Source organism: Protopterus annectens, chromosome 9.part0, assembly GCF_019279795.1.
Source record: "Protopterus annectens isolate FY-2018-M chromosome 9.part0, PAN1.0, whole genome shotgun sequence".
NCBI lineage: Eukaryota > Metazoa > Chordata > Ceratodontiformes > Protopteridae > Protopterus > Protopterus annectens.
The window spans coordinates 797,259,889-797,277,330 of record NC_056743.1 but is presented as its reverse complement, the minus strand read 5'-3'; the positions used below and the strand labels follow the sequence as shown (position 1 = coordinate 797,277,330).

The window sequence follows — 17,442 nt, the reverse complement described above, 5'->3', positions numbered from 1 at the left end:
CTTTGTTTGGTACTAAAGCAGAAGAGGTGTTGGAAAAAAAATGGAGGATAAAGCAAAATCCATGCAGACAGTCAAGGACTTCTTACAGGTACAGCCACTCAGGTTTAGCAGGAACTAGCCTTCTAAAAATCCGTCCTTTCCAGTCTCAGACCACAGAGGCAGATACAGGCGTCTCAGAGGCAGATCTCAGCCCCAAGGCTCATGGGGTGCTCCTACCTCCAAAAACGGAGAAGACAAATCACAACCTTACAGGAAACAGTCCCAATGACTTTCCTCTACCAGTTCCAAGCAGTTTTCTTTTGACAGCCCCCTTAGGGGGAAAACTAGCACTTTTTTCATCAAATTGGCAAATGGTTACCCAAGACAAGTGGGTCCTGAACATAGTGTCCCAAGGCTGCAGATTCCATTTTCACACTATCAAGGTAAAAGGGCATGTCAGACCTGCCACACAATCAATGGGCAGAGGCACAAAAACAAATTACAGCCCTCATGGACATGAGGGCCATTCAGCAAGTACAACAACAAGAGCAGAGGCAAGGATTTTACTCTACTTTTCCTAGTACCCAGGAAGGACAAAACCTGGAGACCGATTCTGGACCTGTCTATACTAAATACGTTTCTGGAAGTTCCAAAATTCAAGATGTTGACTTTACAGCAGCTACTGCCCATGCTGGGCAAGAGGGCTTGGCTCGTAACTTTGGACTTGAGAGGCATACCTGCATGTCCCAATCAGACAATCTTGCAGAAGATACCTCAGATTCATAGCTGGCTCAATGCATTACCAATTCTCTGCACTCCCCTTTGGCTTACCTGCTGCGCCCAGGGTCTTCACAAAATGCCTGGCACCAGTAATTGTGTTTTGCGGACAAAAAGGAATTCAAATATATCCCTACTTGGACGACTGCCTAATTCAAGCAGAGAACAAAGACACTTCTAAAGCATCTGGCGTTTGTAAAAAGATTACTAATTGGCCTAGGGTACACAGTAAACGAAAAATCAAAACTAGTGCCCTCTCAAGAGATAATATTCCTGGGTGCAAGCTTAAATACAACTGCCCAGATTGCTTCTCACACCAGACAAGCAAAAACAACTGACTACAAGAAATTGGCAACAAAAACACACTTATCTGCAAGGAAAATCCTGCAGGCCTTGGGTTTCATGGCATCCTGTATTCTACTAATTCCATATGCCAGACTGCATATGTGGAAACTACAATGGTATCTGAAAAGTGTTTGGACTCAGCATTGCCACAGCCTGGAGAGAGTAATTGCACTCATTCCCTGCCTACAACAGGAGTTTCGATGGTGGGCAGAAGTCTGTCACGACAACAAGGGTCTGCCATTCAGTTTACCCACAGCCAGACCGACACTGACAACGGATGCATCAGATTATGCCGGGGGGGGGGGGGGGCATATGGCAGGAAAATGTTTTCAGGGCACATGGCCTGCAAACCAGATTCATCTTCACATGAATCAGAGAGATGCTAACTGTTCAAAATGCCCTGACAGCTTTCAAGGACCTGCTTCATCCAGGACAGTTGCTGATAGACAGACAACACTATGGTCATGTACATAAACAAGCAGAGAGGTACACATTCCTACCCCCTCTGCAGACGAGCAGTGACCTTATGGGACACAGCATTGGCTTTTCAAGTTCACCTGCAAGCACAATTCCTGCCAGGAAAAACAAATACTCTGGCAGACTAAGCAGAAACCTCATGGATCCCCACAAATGGAAACTGGGTCCACAAGTCGTCAGCATGATAATAAGGAAATGGGGATGCCCAGACATAGATCAATTTGCCTCCTATCAACTGTCAATTGCAGAGATTTTGCACAAGGATTTATCACAAGTAAGCATGGAAAGTGGACGGCCTATCATTCAGCTGGAAAAATCTAACAGTATATGCTTTTCCCCCACTGCCTCTCCTTCCCAGAGTTCTCCTAAAGGTCAGACGAGAAGCCAAAAATTATTCTGATTGCACCAGACTGGCCACACCAGCACTGGTACCCAATCCTAAAGAGCTTGTCTCAAGGTCCAGCATGGATATTGCCTCAAACTTCTCATTTGCAGACCCAAAAAAACAATCAGATCCTGCACAGCCAACTCAGGACCTTAAATCTGGCAGCATGGTGCATAATGTAGCCATTCAGAACACTCCTCTTTCAAAAGCGGTTATGGATGTTATCTTGGAGGCCAGGAGGCCCAGTACCAGAAGGCCCAGTACCAGAAAATCTTATGCAGAAAAATGGAAGAGATTTTGTGCTTGGAACCAGGAACAAGGCATTGACATGTCTGTACCAAATATTCCTCAGATTTTACAATACCTAACTGAGATGCTGAACAAATGCCTTTCATTCTCATCAATTAAGATTCATGCCTCTGCCATTTCGGCACATTACAATACGAAACCACCTATCTTTTCTCATCCTTTAATAAGGCGGTACCTCATAGGGGCCAAAAACATTAGGCCTCCAAGGAAAGCACCAATTCCAGCCTGGGACCTCAATTATGTTTTGGAAAAACTAACACTGCCTCCTTTCGAGCCAGCATCAACAGCAGATATAAAATTCTTATCCTGGAAAACAGCTCTGCTCCTAGCCATAACCTCTGCAAGGCGAGTCTCGGAGTTACAAGCACTCATGGCTGTGGAACCTTTCATCATTTTTCATCCTGACAGGGTTTCTCTGAGGACAACCCCTATATTTATGCCTAAGGTGGTGTCCAGTGTGGCCCTCAACTAAACCATTCACTTGCCTACCTTTTACCCAAATCCACAGAACAAGGATGAGAAAATTCTGCATTCTTTGGACATACACAGGCAGTTGCGATTCCACTTGGACAGAACTAAAGCTTTCAGAAAGACTGAGCAACTTTGTGTCCTATGTTGCAGGGGCACAAGGAAAGGCTACCTCAGAACAGACTATTCCCAAATGGATAGGCCATTGCATCCATTTCTGCTATATTCAGCATGGCAAATCAGTGCCAAGGGCATTAGGCCTCATTCCACCAGAGCAGCAGCCACTTCAGCAGCCTTCCTCAGAGGAGTACCAACCAAAGACATCTTAGAGGCTGCAACTTGGAGTTCAGTGCACACCTTTACAAAGCACTACTACTTGCCTCTCTAAGTCCAGAGCAGGCTTCGCCACTGCAGTTCTTTTGGGACTCATAGCCTCTCCTAATCCTATTTAGCCCAGCCACCCATCCTCAGCTTTGGGATTCTACCAAAGAGTAATGACTGCAACAGTGAAACACGAACCTAGTACAGTTGTGTACTTACCATAAATGTAGATGTTCGAGTGTATTCACTGTTGCAGTCCAGGTTACCCACCCACCATCCCCCTTCTCTTTACTGGGACTTATCTGCACTTCTCTATCCTATACAACCGATGTTCATCGTGCATACAGCTGCAGTCATAACAGATGGGTCCTCCTGCCGTCAGGCGAGTCCTCTGTCGGCCGAATTCCAGAGTCTAGGTCCGGCGTCGGTTGTCTTCGCTTCTTCCCTGACGTCAGTGCGACAGGGGTATAAAAGAACCAGCAGACACCATTTTCTTCAGTCTTTCTTGCCGCGCGGTGCCCGAAGCAGAAGCAGTTCGCAAGTGCCGGTCGTCCAGCTCCTGAAATTACGAAAATTTTGAAACAGAAGTCTTCTTGAAAGCTAAGTACCCGCTAGAAACTTTTCTTGCCTCAGACCGATGTCAGACAAAGTTAATAATTGTATTTCATGTGGGAAGCAAATACCGCATAAGGATTTCCATTCCCTCTGTATACCTTGTTTAGGCCCAGACCACGATGTCTCGGTCTGTCGCTTTTGTGCTACATTCAACAAATGTACCATTAAGCGTCGGGCGGAGTTCGCCCAGCATTATTTTGGAAAAACATGTAACTATATTATGTCGTCGGATACTCCGACTCCAGTTTTGTCTAAAAAATGCAAAGATAAGGACCAACACACGAACTCCGCGGCCTCTACAGACACCACGCCAAAGCCGACTACACGTGGTCCGGTTCTCAGCGAGGCGCCTACGCAGCCCCTGACTACCGACGACACTTCATTGGCGGTGTCTCCTGTGCCCGAGGTCGCAGGCTCCTCGGCCCACACCCCGACTACAGATTCCGAAGCCACTCTTGGCATTGATCCTCTAAATGTGGACAGGTCTACCTCCACTCAAGGTGTCTTCAGACCTTTCCTCTTCTTTCTCCATCAAGGCTTTCATAAGTCTAAAGCAGCCATGCACTCTTAAGACAAGCTGCACAGGGCCCATCTCCAGGCCCCATGCCTAAAAAGCAGATGCTTAAAATGGCTGAGGATTTAATTACTCTTATCAGGGGTTCTCAACCCCCACCAGACACAAGGCCCAGAGTGGAGGAGGAATCCCCCTCCTCTGATCAGGGCTCCATTATTTCAGAGCACTCTGATGATCAGGAACATTCTTACTCCCCTTTTGAAGAGACTGATGCGGAGGAGTCCATTCCTTCTGTATCCCCCCCCCCAGAGGATTACTCATTTGGGGAAACTTTGCATACTTTAAGGGAACACTTCCACTGGGAAGGCCAAGATTATTCAGATTCCAAGAAAAGGCTTAGGGAATTTCTTACTACTTCAGCACAGGCCTCTGGCTATACCTCCTGTCTTGGACATCCTAGATGTTTACTCGGAGGCCTGCCTTAACCCGGACTCTCTGCCTCCAGCCCCAGTTAAGCCTGACAGGTACTACAGGGTTCCTGACTCTCACCAATTTCTATACAAAAGCCATGCTGCTGACCCAGAAACCATCTCACAGGGCCCCAAGGGAATTAAGGCCTCCACTGCTAAAAATCCTTTACCTTCCGAGAGAGATTCCAGATCCTTAGAAAGGTGGGGAAAAAAGGCATATACCTCGGCTACCTTAACCATGAGGGCCTTAAACTGTCAGTTCCATATGCTAAAATGCCAACAGTTTTTATCACAATTGAAAAGTAAAATGTCACAACCTGAACAACCAGACTTGGAGTTGCAGGATTTGATGCATAGTGCAGAACAAGTGGGTAAGCATACCTTACAATGTGGTTTTGATGCTCTAGAGGCCTCATATAGAGCTGCTGTTACAGGATCAGTCCTACGTAGACATGCCTGGCTCAAGGAACAAACCTTGCCTGATCATGTCAAAGCTAAATTACTAGATGCCCCTCTTCAAAAGGATGTATTATTTGGTGCTAATGCTGAGGAGGTATTAAGGAAAATGGAGGAAAAGGCTAAATCAATTCAAACTGTGTGAGATTTTCTACAGGTACAAAAACCCCACGTTTCAATAGAAATTGGCCTTCCAAAAATTGGTCCTTTCCAGCCACGGACAGACCCCAAAGAGGCAGATACAGGCGCCCGAGGGGCAGAGGACAATCCCAAGGATCGTTTAGAGGCAGACAATGGCAAGCTCCTACACAAAGAGGTGGTGAGGATAACTCACAATCATTCAGAAAGCAAGCCCAATGACTTTCTCCTTTGCATGCCAAGCAAGACTCAAATGGCAGCCCCCTTAGGAGGAAAGCTGGCATTATTTTCAAAGAATTGGCATATTGTCACAAAAGACAAATGGCTCCTGGACATTATAAACACAGGCTACAGATTCCATTTTCACACCCTTCCAAAAATGAGAGGCATGCCAAACCTGCCACACAATCAAAGGGCAGAGGCACAAAGGCAAATTACAGATCTCAGACATGAAAGCTATTCAAGAGGTACCTATGCACGAACAAGGTCAAGGTTTTTATTCCAGACTATTCCTGGTACCAAGGAAGGGAAAAGATTGGAGACCTATTTTGGACCTGTCCATCCTAAACACATTTCTACTCGTACCAAAATTCAAGATGCTCACTCTACAGCAACTTCTTCCCATGCTGGGCAAGGAGTCTTGGCTGGTAACATTGGACCTCAAGGAGGCATACCTGCATGTCCCAATCGGACACAATTACATAAGATACCTCAGATTTCTTGCATGTTCAATCCATTATCAATTCTCTGCATTGCCCTTTGGCTTATCTACTGTGCCCGGAGTATTCACAAAATGCCTGGCATCAGTAATTGCGTACTACAGACTTCAAGGGATACAAATATACCCTTATTTGGACGACTGCCTGATCCAAGCGGACAGCAAGCACATTCTTCTTAAACATCTGGCTTATGTAATAATGTTGAGCTCTCCGGGATACACAGTCAACAAAAAAAAATCAAGGCTAATACCCTCTCTGAAGATAATTTTCCTGGGTGCCAACTTGGACACAAACACCCACATGGCCTACCTCACGCCAGAGAAGCAGGGGCAACTAACTCAATACTTCAGAGCACTAGCAAATTACACCAGGCTGACTGCAAAGAAAATCCTGCAGGCTCTGGGATTCATGGCTCAGTCTAGCCACATGGAAGATTCCTTAGCATCACAACAGACCCTACTCTCCAAGGAGGTGCAGGATGTCATTTTGGAGGCCAGAAGGCAGTCAACTAGAAAAGCTTACTCCGCAAAATGGAAACTGTTTTGTCTGGAATGAGAAAGGGCCAGGATCCTGGAAAACTGAATTTACCTCCAATACTACAGTATGTAGCTGAGCTGCTAAGCGGTGGACTTTCATTCTCCTCCATCAAAATCCATGCCTCAGCCTTTTCTGCAGAATACAACACTGATCCACTCTTATTCTCTCACCCTCTCTTAAGACCGTTCCTCAGAGGGGCTAAGAATCTAAGACCCCCAAGAAAACAACCAATACCTGCTTGGGATCTCAATTTCATTCTGGAAAAACTGACCTTGCCTCCCTTTGCGCCAGCTGCTTCATCAGATTTGCAATATTTGTCCTGGAAAACCGCTTTCCTTCTGGCTATTACCTCAGCTCGTAGAGTTTCAGAACTACAAGCTCTTATGGCTGTACAGCCTTTTATCATCTTCCATCAGGACAGGGTTTCCTTACAAACCAACCCGTCCTTTATGCCTAAAGTGGTATCCAGGGTAGCTTTGAATCAGGCCATACACTTACCTACCTTTTATCCTAATCCTCAAAAAAAGGGGAGAGTACATTCCTTGGATGTCCACAGACAACTACGTTATTATCTGGACAGAACAAAGCCTTTCAGAAAATCAGAGCAGCTCTGTGTGTCCTATGCTGTAGGAGCTCAAGGAAAGCCAATTTCGAAACAGACAATCTCAAAATGGATAGCCCACTGCATACGATTTTGCTATTCTTTTCATGGCAAAACTCTACCTACAGGCATCAGATCTCACTCCACAAGGGCCATGGCTACCTCTGCAGCTTTCCTCAGAGGAGTTCCTACCAAAGATATTTTGGAAGCAGGCACTTTGAGTTCTGTGCATACCTTCTCCAAGCACTACCACCTACCATTATACTCCAAAACTAGAGCAGGCTTTGCCACTGCAGTCTTGCAGGGCATCCTGGCTCCTCCTAGTTCCACCTAGTGCCTACCACCCCTTTCTTAGCTTTGGGATTCTACCCATCTCTTATGACTGCAGCTGTATGCACGATGAACATAGTACAGTTTTGTACCTACCATAAATGTAGATGTTAGAGTGCTAATTCAGCTGCAGTCCAGGTTTCCCTCCCTCCATCCCCTCTTGGGACAGGCCTATTGGCTAACACATCCTCATACAACCTGATTGGGGTATTCATTTATGGTGTATTTGCTTGCAACTACTGTATTTGATTATATTGCAGTGCTTTATTACACAAATTTATGTATTGCCTTCCTTTTGGGGGCACCTGACATCTGGGGCAAGAAAAACTGAAGAAAATGGCGTTGTTGTTCACCCATCCTCTTACTCTACTAGTGTACTTCCTACATGTAAGTCACACTTGCGATGCCATAATCCTCCTAGACAACCTTACTACCATCAAACACTCCTTTTTCCTTTAACCTTATTTCCAGCTTCCATTTACCTAACTCCCAACTTCCATTTCATCTTTCAGCACCATTTCCAACTCCCTTCCTATAATGCTATGCTGTATATACATTAATAGTCAGACCCCATTGTAACAGCAGCTATTTGTCCTACAGTGCATCTTCTGCTTTTACCAACTGAAACCCTCACTTCTTATTTTTGCTGCATTCTCAGTCTGTAGCCTTTTAAACCCCTGTATTCCTTAAATTCTAGAAATGATACTAGGACTGTCTAATTCTTCATAGCAAATATTTCTTTTGTACCTACCCTCTATCAACTTTCTGACTTCATCACTGCCGAATATCCTTCTCTCCTGCAAGTTCTGTTTTTTTTCTCTTGATCCCGGCTTACCCACTTCCTGCTCAGCTGTAAGATGGAGATCCCTTTACTTAGGCATGCTACTACTCTGATGTTCTTCGTGTTTCACTGTTGCAGTCATTACATTTGGGTAATCTGCTGGCAGGTTGCCCTCAGTCGCCTGAATAACAAAGTCTTGGGTCCTGCATCGGTTGCTGTCTCCTCTTCCATGAAGTCAGGTCGTCAGGGGTATAAAACATGCAGCCAACGCCATTTTATTCAGTCTTTCTTGCCGTGGGGTGCCCAAAGCAAAAGCAGTTAGCAAGTGCTGGTCGGCAGACTCCTGAAAATTTCGCATTCGAGTTTCAGAACCGAAGTCTTCAACTAAAGCGAAGTACCCCGTTGGAGAAACTTTTTCTTGCTCCTTACCAATGTCAGTAAAAGTTTATAATTGCTTTACTTGTGGGAAGCAAATACCTCCTAAGGATTTTCATTTGTACTGTATTCCTTGCCTAGGCCCAGATCATAACGTGCCTTGCTGTCGGATTTGTACTGTATTCCTTGCCTAGGCCCAGATCATAACGTGCCTTGCTGTCGGTTTTGTGCTAGATTTAACCAACTCATTAAGCGTCTGTATATTTTTGCTTCAAAATATTTTGGATCCAGATTTAATTACCCTGAAATGTCGTCTGTTAGCAATCCGACTACCGGAGTTCACAAAAAACACAGACAGACCGTTGAGGTCCAAAACAGACTAAGCTTCTCCTAAGCCAGTCACCGGTACTCTGGTGCTTTTGCAGTCCCTGATACCCACTACTTTTGAGTCGCAGGCCTCTACTGAGACCTATGCGGAGTCTGGTATGCCGCGAGATTCTCAGAGTATTGAACCCACGGATATGTCTTAATTTGGATGGGTCCGGAGCCGCTGAGCAGGTACCGGCTTCTGAGGGTGTTTTCAGGCCTCAACATTTCTATATAAAACCACCAGCTTCAAAAACGAAGTCAAAAACATCTTCAAAGTCTAAAAAAACGACTCATGAGTCCACGTGCTTAGGCCCCTATGCCTAAAAAAACATATGATCAAAATGGCTTAGGACTTAATTACTTTGATCAGAGGTTACCAAACACCCCCCCCTGCTAAGAGGCCTAGGCAAGATGCTGATTATGAATTTTCAGATCAGGTTTCTATTTCGTTTTTGATCAGGAATTTTCTATACCACCCTATGAGGATTCATAGGTTCATAGGTTTATACTAGGCTATCTGCCCTAAGGCATTTATAAGCCTAGCCCAAATTTTTGTGGCTTACGCCACCCCTTGTATGAAAAAATACTGTGCTCATTAGTTTGTTGTGCCTCTGTCCAGCAGTGACACAGAGATGATTCCCGGGGTAAACCTACGATCTCCCATCCACAGGTCTAGATTTCTCTTGAACAGAGTCAGCGAGGTGCTCTGCCTCACATGGACCGGGATTCTATTCCACAGCATAGGGAGTCTCTGAGTGATAAATCTATCCCTCCAGCACGTCCTATTTATATTCGTGCTAAGGTTTAAGTCGCTTGCTCTAGTGGTTTTGGTGGATTTGGATTTTTTGAGGTGGAGCATGTCCATTAATTCCGGGTTGGACATGGCCTTGTATGTCAGGCACATGTCACCTCTGAGCAGACGGTATGCGACTGAATAGAGCTGGAGTTTCTTCAATCTGGCAGCATATGACAGATCTTGGAGTCCCTTATCCTTTTGGTGAGGAACTTTTGGGGTCTCTCAAATTGCTGCAGATGTCGGGTGAGATACATCCCGAATGGGGCATTGTACTCTATCATTGGTCTGATAAGTGAAGAGTACAGGGGAACAATGACCTCACTAGATCTGGATGTGAATCCTTCATGATCAGGTGGGCAATGTAGAAGGTCTTTCTAACCACTTTAGCAACGCGAGTGTCAAAGAAAGGCCACTGTCAACCTGGGTCCCCAGGTCCCTGATAACCTCTTCTGTGCTTAGTGGATTGCCACCTATATGGTAGCTTGGGGTTACCTTGTTTTTCCCGAAGGGTATGACTATACATTTTTGGCGTTTAACTTCAGGCCATGGCTCTGGCACCAGCTATCTGTTTCCGTGAGTCCCTTCTGAAGGATATCCGTGTCCGATGCACTTTCCACTATGGCACCCAGTTTGCAGTCGTCTGCAAACTTTGTCAGCAAAGTCCTCCCATGTTGGCCTGTACTTCTGGGAAGTAGATGCCAAACAATAGGGGCCAAGGACCGAGCCCTGTGGGACACCACTTGTGACCGGCTTGGAGTCTGACATAGCGCCAGCAACTCTAACCCTGTGGGTTCTGTCCTTAAGCCAGTTTGCAACCCATCTTGTGACATATGGGTTTACATTTAAGCTGGTAAGTTTTTCTACAATACCAGTGGGGTATTGTGTAAAGCCTTTGCAAGGTCAAGGTAGGCTGTATGGACTGCCTTTCCCTCATCAATGGCCTTGGTGACTGTTTCAAGAAGTCGACCAAGTTCAAAAGGCATGATCTTCCCTTGACAAAGCCAAACTGGGTCGGGTCCAATGTCTGCAAGTCCCTATATCTTTGTTTATGAGCTCCATTATGATCCTCTCCATAGCTTTGCAGACTAGACTTGTTAAGCTTATGGGGGTAATTACCAGGGTCTGTAGAGGCGCCTTTGTGGAGTGGGACCACAGTTGCCGTGCGCCACTCCTTGGGCACGTATCCTGTGGTAAGGCTGAGATTAAACAGCTGCCTTATGTGCGGGTTTAATTCCTCATTTAGCTCATGTAGCACACAGCCGGGGACACCATCCGGTCCCATTGATACTGTGTTTTTAGCTTTAGAGAGAGCAGCTTTCACCTGCGCATTTGAGATGTCCGGGAGGCTACACTCTGCTGGGATAGTTATCTCTCCTTTAGGGGGGGAGAGGGTGAAGTTTGCACTGAACCTGTCTGCCAGTATGTTGGCAATGTCTGTGGGTTCAGTGATTTATGTATCATTTTGGACTAATTCTGAGCATATCTGGGAGTTTCCACCCAGGTTCCTAACATAGCTGAAAAAGGCCTTATGATTGTTCTTTGAATCCATGGCAATTTTTCTCTCAAAATTGGCCTTAGTTGATTTTATGAGTGCTCGTATTTTTTACTAATAATGATCAGGGTGACTTCCCTTTTATGGATTTTGTTCTATCATGTAATAGCTTTCTCCTCTTATTGTAAAGTTTGTTAATGGCTGGGGTCCACCAGACTGGACGTTTGCCCTTTGTGGAAAGAGTCTTGGTTTTATTTGGGATTGCCTGATCCATGCAGTCCTGGAGGTGTTCATAGAAGGCATTTGTAAGGGCTTCCAGCTTGGGTTGTGGTTTCCACTGGCTCAGGGGCCTTGAAGGATACCACACCAGTCTTGAGTAGTGTGAAGTTTGCTTTAGAGAAGTTCTTCACTATGGTCTTTTGTTTGGGGTGGGGGCGGATGTGGATTTCCAGTGAGATTAGTTTATGATCAGATCTCACCAATGAGGGATATACTTCGTGTGGAGCATTTTGTCCCCATGTTTGTGACAATGAGATCTAGTATATTTTCTCCTCGTGGGAACAGTGACTAGCTGTTCCATGGCATTTGAATTTATGAACTCCAGGAACCGTTGGGCTAGAAAGTTAGGGCTTGAGTAATGTTCCCAGTCTATATTCGGGTAGTTGAAGTCACCCAATATGATGGTGTTTGGAGATACATTTATACCCTCCAGTGTCTTCAGGAAGGCTGTGTGGGGTTCCAGAGTTTGAGAGGGTGGCCTGTAGCATGCTACAATTTGTAGAGCAGTTTTGCCTATGGTTAGTTGCACCTGGATGGTTTCCGAGCCATGCGTTGCCACCAACCTGGAGGTGTGGGTATCCTTTATGAATATGGATACACCCCTCCTTTTGTGGTGTGGTCCGGGTTTTGGGGCCGGAACGCATGATATGAGGTAAAACCTAATAGTGCCGGGGTGCTCTCAGGAGCCTTGAACCAGGTTTCAGTTACAGCACAGACATCGATGTTCTCCATACTGAGAAGGGCCTCGAGTGCGTGCATTTTGAGATTTAGACTTCTGGCATTGAGCAGCATTACCCTCAGTTTCTTCCCATTTTTGTTTTCTAGGGTGGTAGGTTTAGAATTTGAGCCTTGCCTAAAAAAGGCACTATGGGTGTGGCAAGAGCCTTAGCCAATGTCCAGAATCCCAGGGGTGACGGGTGCAAGCCGTCCTTTGCGAAGCAGCGTGGCTTGTCAAGCATGTCATCCCAGGCAGACACACTGGATCCCCTTTGAATGACACCAGACATTAAGCCAATTGTTAAAGCTGATCATCTTGTCTCTATATTGTGGCATCATTCTTGGTGAAGGAAGGATACTGCTCAGGGTTAGGGTCATACCTGCCTGGGCTACATAATCAGAGAGCTCCTCTGTCTCTTTTCATGTAGTCCAGGGAGGTACGTCTCAGGTCGTTCACACCAGCATGGACAATGACTGTGTCATATTTGTACTTGCCGTGGAGTGACCAGTGCTTGTGTTATGTGGGATTCTAGCCCGATAGGCAGCTTACTGTGACCCTCTCCTTGTTCAGCCTGGTGAGTGGGACGTCAGTGTGTCTGACTATGGAGTCACCTATGACAAGTATGTTTGGTGTTGTATTTGGCCTTAAGGGCTGTGACTGCTTTGCACACTGCTTTTGTGGTTTATGTGTTGCTTGTGGGGTGTCTTGAGGTAGCAGTTGTTTGGGTGTCTGCTTTGGAGGCCTCTGCTGTTTAGGTAAATTTTTACTCAGAGCTTTCGAGTATGTCTTTGTGTGTTTGTGTTTGATTCAGTGGAGTGGTAGCATTATGTGAGGCTGGTTTTGTGGTGTGTGTAGTTGCCTTCTCCTGTCTGCTCTTGCCAGTCCTGAGTTGAGAGAGCTCAGCCTCCAGTTTGGCTAAATAGCTGCATCTCTCGCAAGTATTTGTGTTATGTGGGAGGAGGAGAGGGTTGTCTGTGTACATGAGGCAGTTATAACATTGCCTCAAGATTCCCAGATTCACCAGCTGGACCGGAGAGGAGATTGACAACTGACCTTTGGACATGCTAGAATAATATTGGGAAATCCTTAATTGAAAACAAGGGCCAGTGGGGAGTGAGGGTGTAGTGCTTTTAATTTTTAGTGCTGACTTATATAATTGCTTTAGTGAGCAAGTGCCAGGTAACTTGAGTGTAATGTGTTACAAGTAACTAAATGCAAAAACGACAAACAGTAACTTTCTTTCAATTGAAACAAGGAAATAAGTACAGTAAGCAATGCAGATATCACTAGTGATCCACAGAAGCACTGAGAAGTTGCGTATTAGGTGGAATTAGCTTCCAGGGAAATAACAAGCAAACAACAAGCATATAAACAAAGCTAGATTCAGCAGGCCTGGATATAGTCTATGCTAGAGCAAACAAGGTGTACCAATTTCAGTAAGATACAGTTCAAATATTCAGGCACTATAAACCTCTAACCAGAAATTCCCAGCTCAGAAGGGCAGAGTCCAGCCTCTTCTCCCACAAGAGTGCAGACCACGAACCTTCTTAATGTAAAATAACTGGCCTGAAGCCCAAGTGCGTAAACCAGAACTAATACACTTGGACACTGGGCTCTCAATCAGCAGTTCCCAACTTAGAAGGATGAAAGCTACCTGTCCTGCCACCACAGTGCTTGCCACAAACCTTCCTAATGTAAAACAACTGGTCTGAAGCCCAAGTGCTTAATCCAAAAGACTTAGAATGATAGCTACACTTTAATCAAGTTACAACCAAGCAGTAATAAATACCATTGAATACTTTAGAGAATGTCTGGATTAGTGTTCAAGTTACACAAACAAAGCTAGATCCAGCAGGCCCGAATCCAGTCTATGCCACAGCAAACAAGGCACCAACTTCAGTAAGAAACAGTTCAGATATGCATGCACTATAAGCCTTTAACCAGAAATTCCCAGCTCAGAAGGGCAGAGTCCAGCCTCTCCTCCCACAAGAGTGCAGACCACGAACCCTCTTAATGTAAAATAACTGGCTTGAAAAGCCCAAGTGCTTAAACCAGAATTAATACACTTTTAGAATAACAGACACTGAGCCCTCAATCAGCAGTTCTCAACCTAGAAGGATGTAAGCTACCTGTTCTGCCACAACAGTGCAGACCACAAACCCTCTCAGTGCAAAACAACTAACTGGTCCGAAGCCCAAGTGTTTAAACCAAAAGGCTTAGAATGAGTTACACCAAGCAGTAATAAATACAATTGAGTATTTTTAAGATGATGCAAAAGTAAAATGAAGTAGGTAGAAACACAAGTACAGTGAAAGCAGATGAAATTTTTTTTTTTTTTTTATCTGAACAAGTGCTGAGATCAAAGAAACAGATTTGAGTGCTGAAACTAGAAAACTGGCTAGTTATAAGAAAAAAAACAAGCTAGAAGGCTTCCCTCAAACACAGAAGGGCTTGGGGGCTCAGAAGCCTACAAATAGTCTATACCACTTAAGAAAGGCAGGAAATAAGCTTAATTTTTTTTTTTCTGTTTCCCAGATGCTCTCTTTGTACACAGTAGGAGTGCCTGAAATCAGAATATGATCTCACTGCACTCAGTTGAGTGAGCAAATGAGATGGGCCCAGAGGCAGGCTGAGGGGCGGGCAGTTTAGAGCAGAATAACTTCAGTATTCCTTCAACACTCCTTCATACACAGCTTAAATCAAATTAAATACTGTATTTTTTTTTTTTTTAAAAGTGCAGATAAAGGTACTTAAATTCTCTTATACGTCCAGTTGAATATAACCAAGTTGTTAGCTGGCCAAAGCTGAGATTTTAAAGCAGAAATTATTTCACGATACAGCAGTTAAATATGCAAGGACAGGAAATCAAAGAATGTGGCTACCCCCACACCTGTAATTACTAGCAAATAACAAAATTCAGCCAACACTAGCTTCAGTTCAAGTTACTGAAGAGCAGAATAACTTCAGTATTCCTTCAACACTCCTTCATACACAGCTTAAATCAAATTAAATACTGTATTTTTTTTTTTTTTTAAGTGCAGATAAAGGTACGTAAATTCTCTTATACGTCCAGTTGAATATAACCAAGTTGTTAGCTGGCCAAAGCTGAGATTTTAAAGCAGAAATTATTTCACAATACAGCAGTTAAATATGCAAGGACAGGAAATCAAAGAATGTGGCTACCCCCACACCTGTAATTACTAGCAAATAACAAAATTCAGCCAACACTAGCTTCAGTTCAAGTTACTGAAGAGCAGAATAACTTCAGTATTCCTTCAACAAGATGCTGAAGAATCCATCCCGTCTGCATCTCATTATTCTTTTGGAGAAACCTTGCATACTTTAAGGGAACATTTTCATTGGGAGAGTCAGGATGCCTCTGAATCTAAAAAGAGGCTTAGGGATTTGCTTCTTCCTCAGCATAGGCCTTTGGCTATACCTCCTGTATTAGACATTGTTGATGTGTTTTCGGAAGCAAGCATGGCTCCTGATTCCCTACCTCCGGCTCCTAGTAAGCCAGACAGATATTACAGGTTTCCTGACTCCCACAAATTTCTATTCAAACATCCTGCTGCTGATCCTGAAACCATCTCACAGAGTCCCAAAGGTGTAAAGGTCTCTACAGCCAAAAATCCTACACCCTCTTATAGAGACTCTAGGGTGCTGGACAGATGGGGAAGGAAGGTTTATACGTCTGCAACCTTAGCAATTAGGGCCTTAAACTGCCAGTTTCATATGCTAAAATGTCAACAGCATGTTATGGGCTTATTGAAACAGAAAATGATGTTGATTTCTGATTGTGTGGAAAATAAAGAATTACAGGAATTATTGCATGCAGCAGAACGGGTTGGAAACAATACTTTGCAGTGTGGTTTTGATTCTTTGGAGGCCTCCTGCAGGGCTGCAATTACTGGATCTGTGATTAGAAGGCATGCCTGGCTCAATGAGCAAAATCTGCCTGATCATGTTAAAGCTAAATTGTTGGATGCTCCTTTACAGCATGATACTCTGGTAATAAGGCAGAAGAGGTTTTAAAGAAAATGGAAAACGAGGCTAAATCTGTGCAAACTGTAAAAGTTTTCTTACAAGTGAAGCCACCCAGATTCAGTAGGCACTGGCCTACTAAAATTGGTCCTTTGTCCAGCAGAGCCTCAAGGCAAATCCAGGCACTCAAAAGGCTCTAGATACCAATCACAGGGTTCTTACAGGTCAGAGCACTGGGGTGCCTCCACCTCCAAATCTGGAGGGAACAAAGCACAACCCTACAGTAAGCAGTCTCAATGACTTCCCTCTACCATCACCAAGCACATATCTTTTGGCAGCCCCCTGGGGGGGGGGGGGGGGAATTAGCACTTCATGCTCAAAATTGGTAGTTAATTACCCAGGACAAGTGGGTATTAAACATAGTATCCCAGGGGTACAGATTTCATTTCCATACTTTGCCAGTTCCAAATGGTTGGCCAGATCTGACACAAAATCAATGGGCAGAGACTCAGAAATAAGTTGCGTCCCTCATGGATGATGGGGGCTATTCAGCCCGTACCAGAACAGGAAAAAGGGTAAGGTTTTTATTCAAGACTGTTCCTGGTACCCAGAAAAGACAATGCCTGGCGTCTAATACTGGACTTATCTATTTTGAACACATTCCTGGACCATCCAGAATTCAAGATGCTGACTTTTATAACAGCTACTGCCTATGCTGGGCAGGAACGCTTGGTTATTGACAATAGACTTGAGGCATACCTGCATATCCCAATAAGGGAATTGTGCAGAAGATACCTCCGCTTCAAGGCAGGATTTATGCATTACCAATTCTCTGCGCTGCCCTTTGGCTTATCTACTGCACCCAGGGTCTTTACAAAGTGCCTGGCACCAGTAATTGCATTTTGCAGGCAAAGAAGCATACAAATTTATCCTTACCTGGACGACTGTCTCATTCAGGCAGAGAACAAGGACACTCTTCTTCAACATGTGGCGTTTGTAAAAAGGCTTCTAACATGCCTAGGGTAGACAATAAACGAAAAGAAATCACAACTGGTACCCTCTCAAAAAATTACATTCCTGGGTGCAAGCTTGAATACAACTGCCCAGATGGCTTACCTTACGCCAGACAAGCAAAGGCAACTGACTGTGTACTTCAAATAGATGGCAACAAAAACCCAGTTATCTGCAAAACAAATTCTACAGGCTC

The 17,442-nt window shown here is 44.7% G+C and overlaps 1 protein-coding gene across 1 annotated transcript in view; it reads left to right on the top strand.

Moving 5' to 3' along the window:
• The window catches only part of ATF1 (activating transcription factor 1), a 455,141-nt gene that overhangs the window by 163,160 nt on the left and 274,539 nt on the right, over window positions 1-17,442 (top strand). The gene's annotated exons all lie outside the window — the stretch shown is intronic.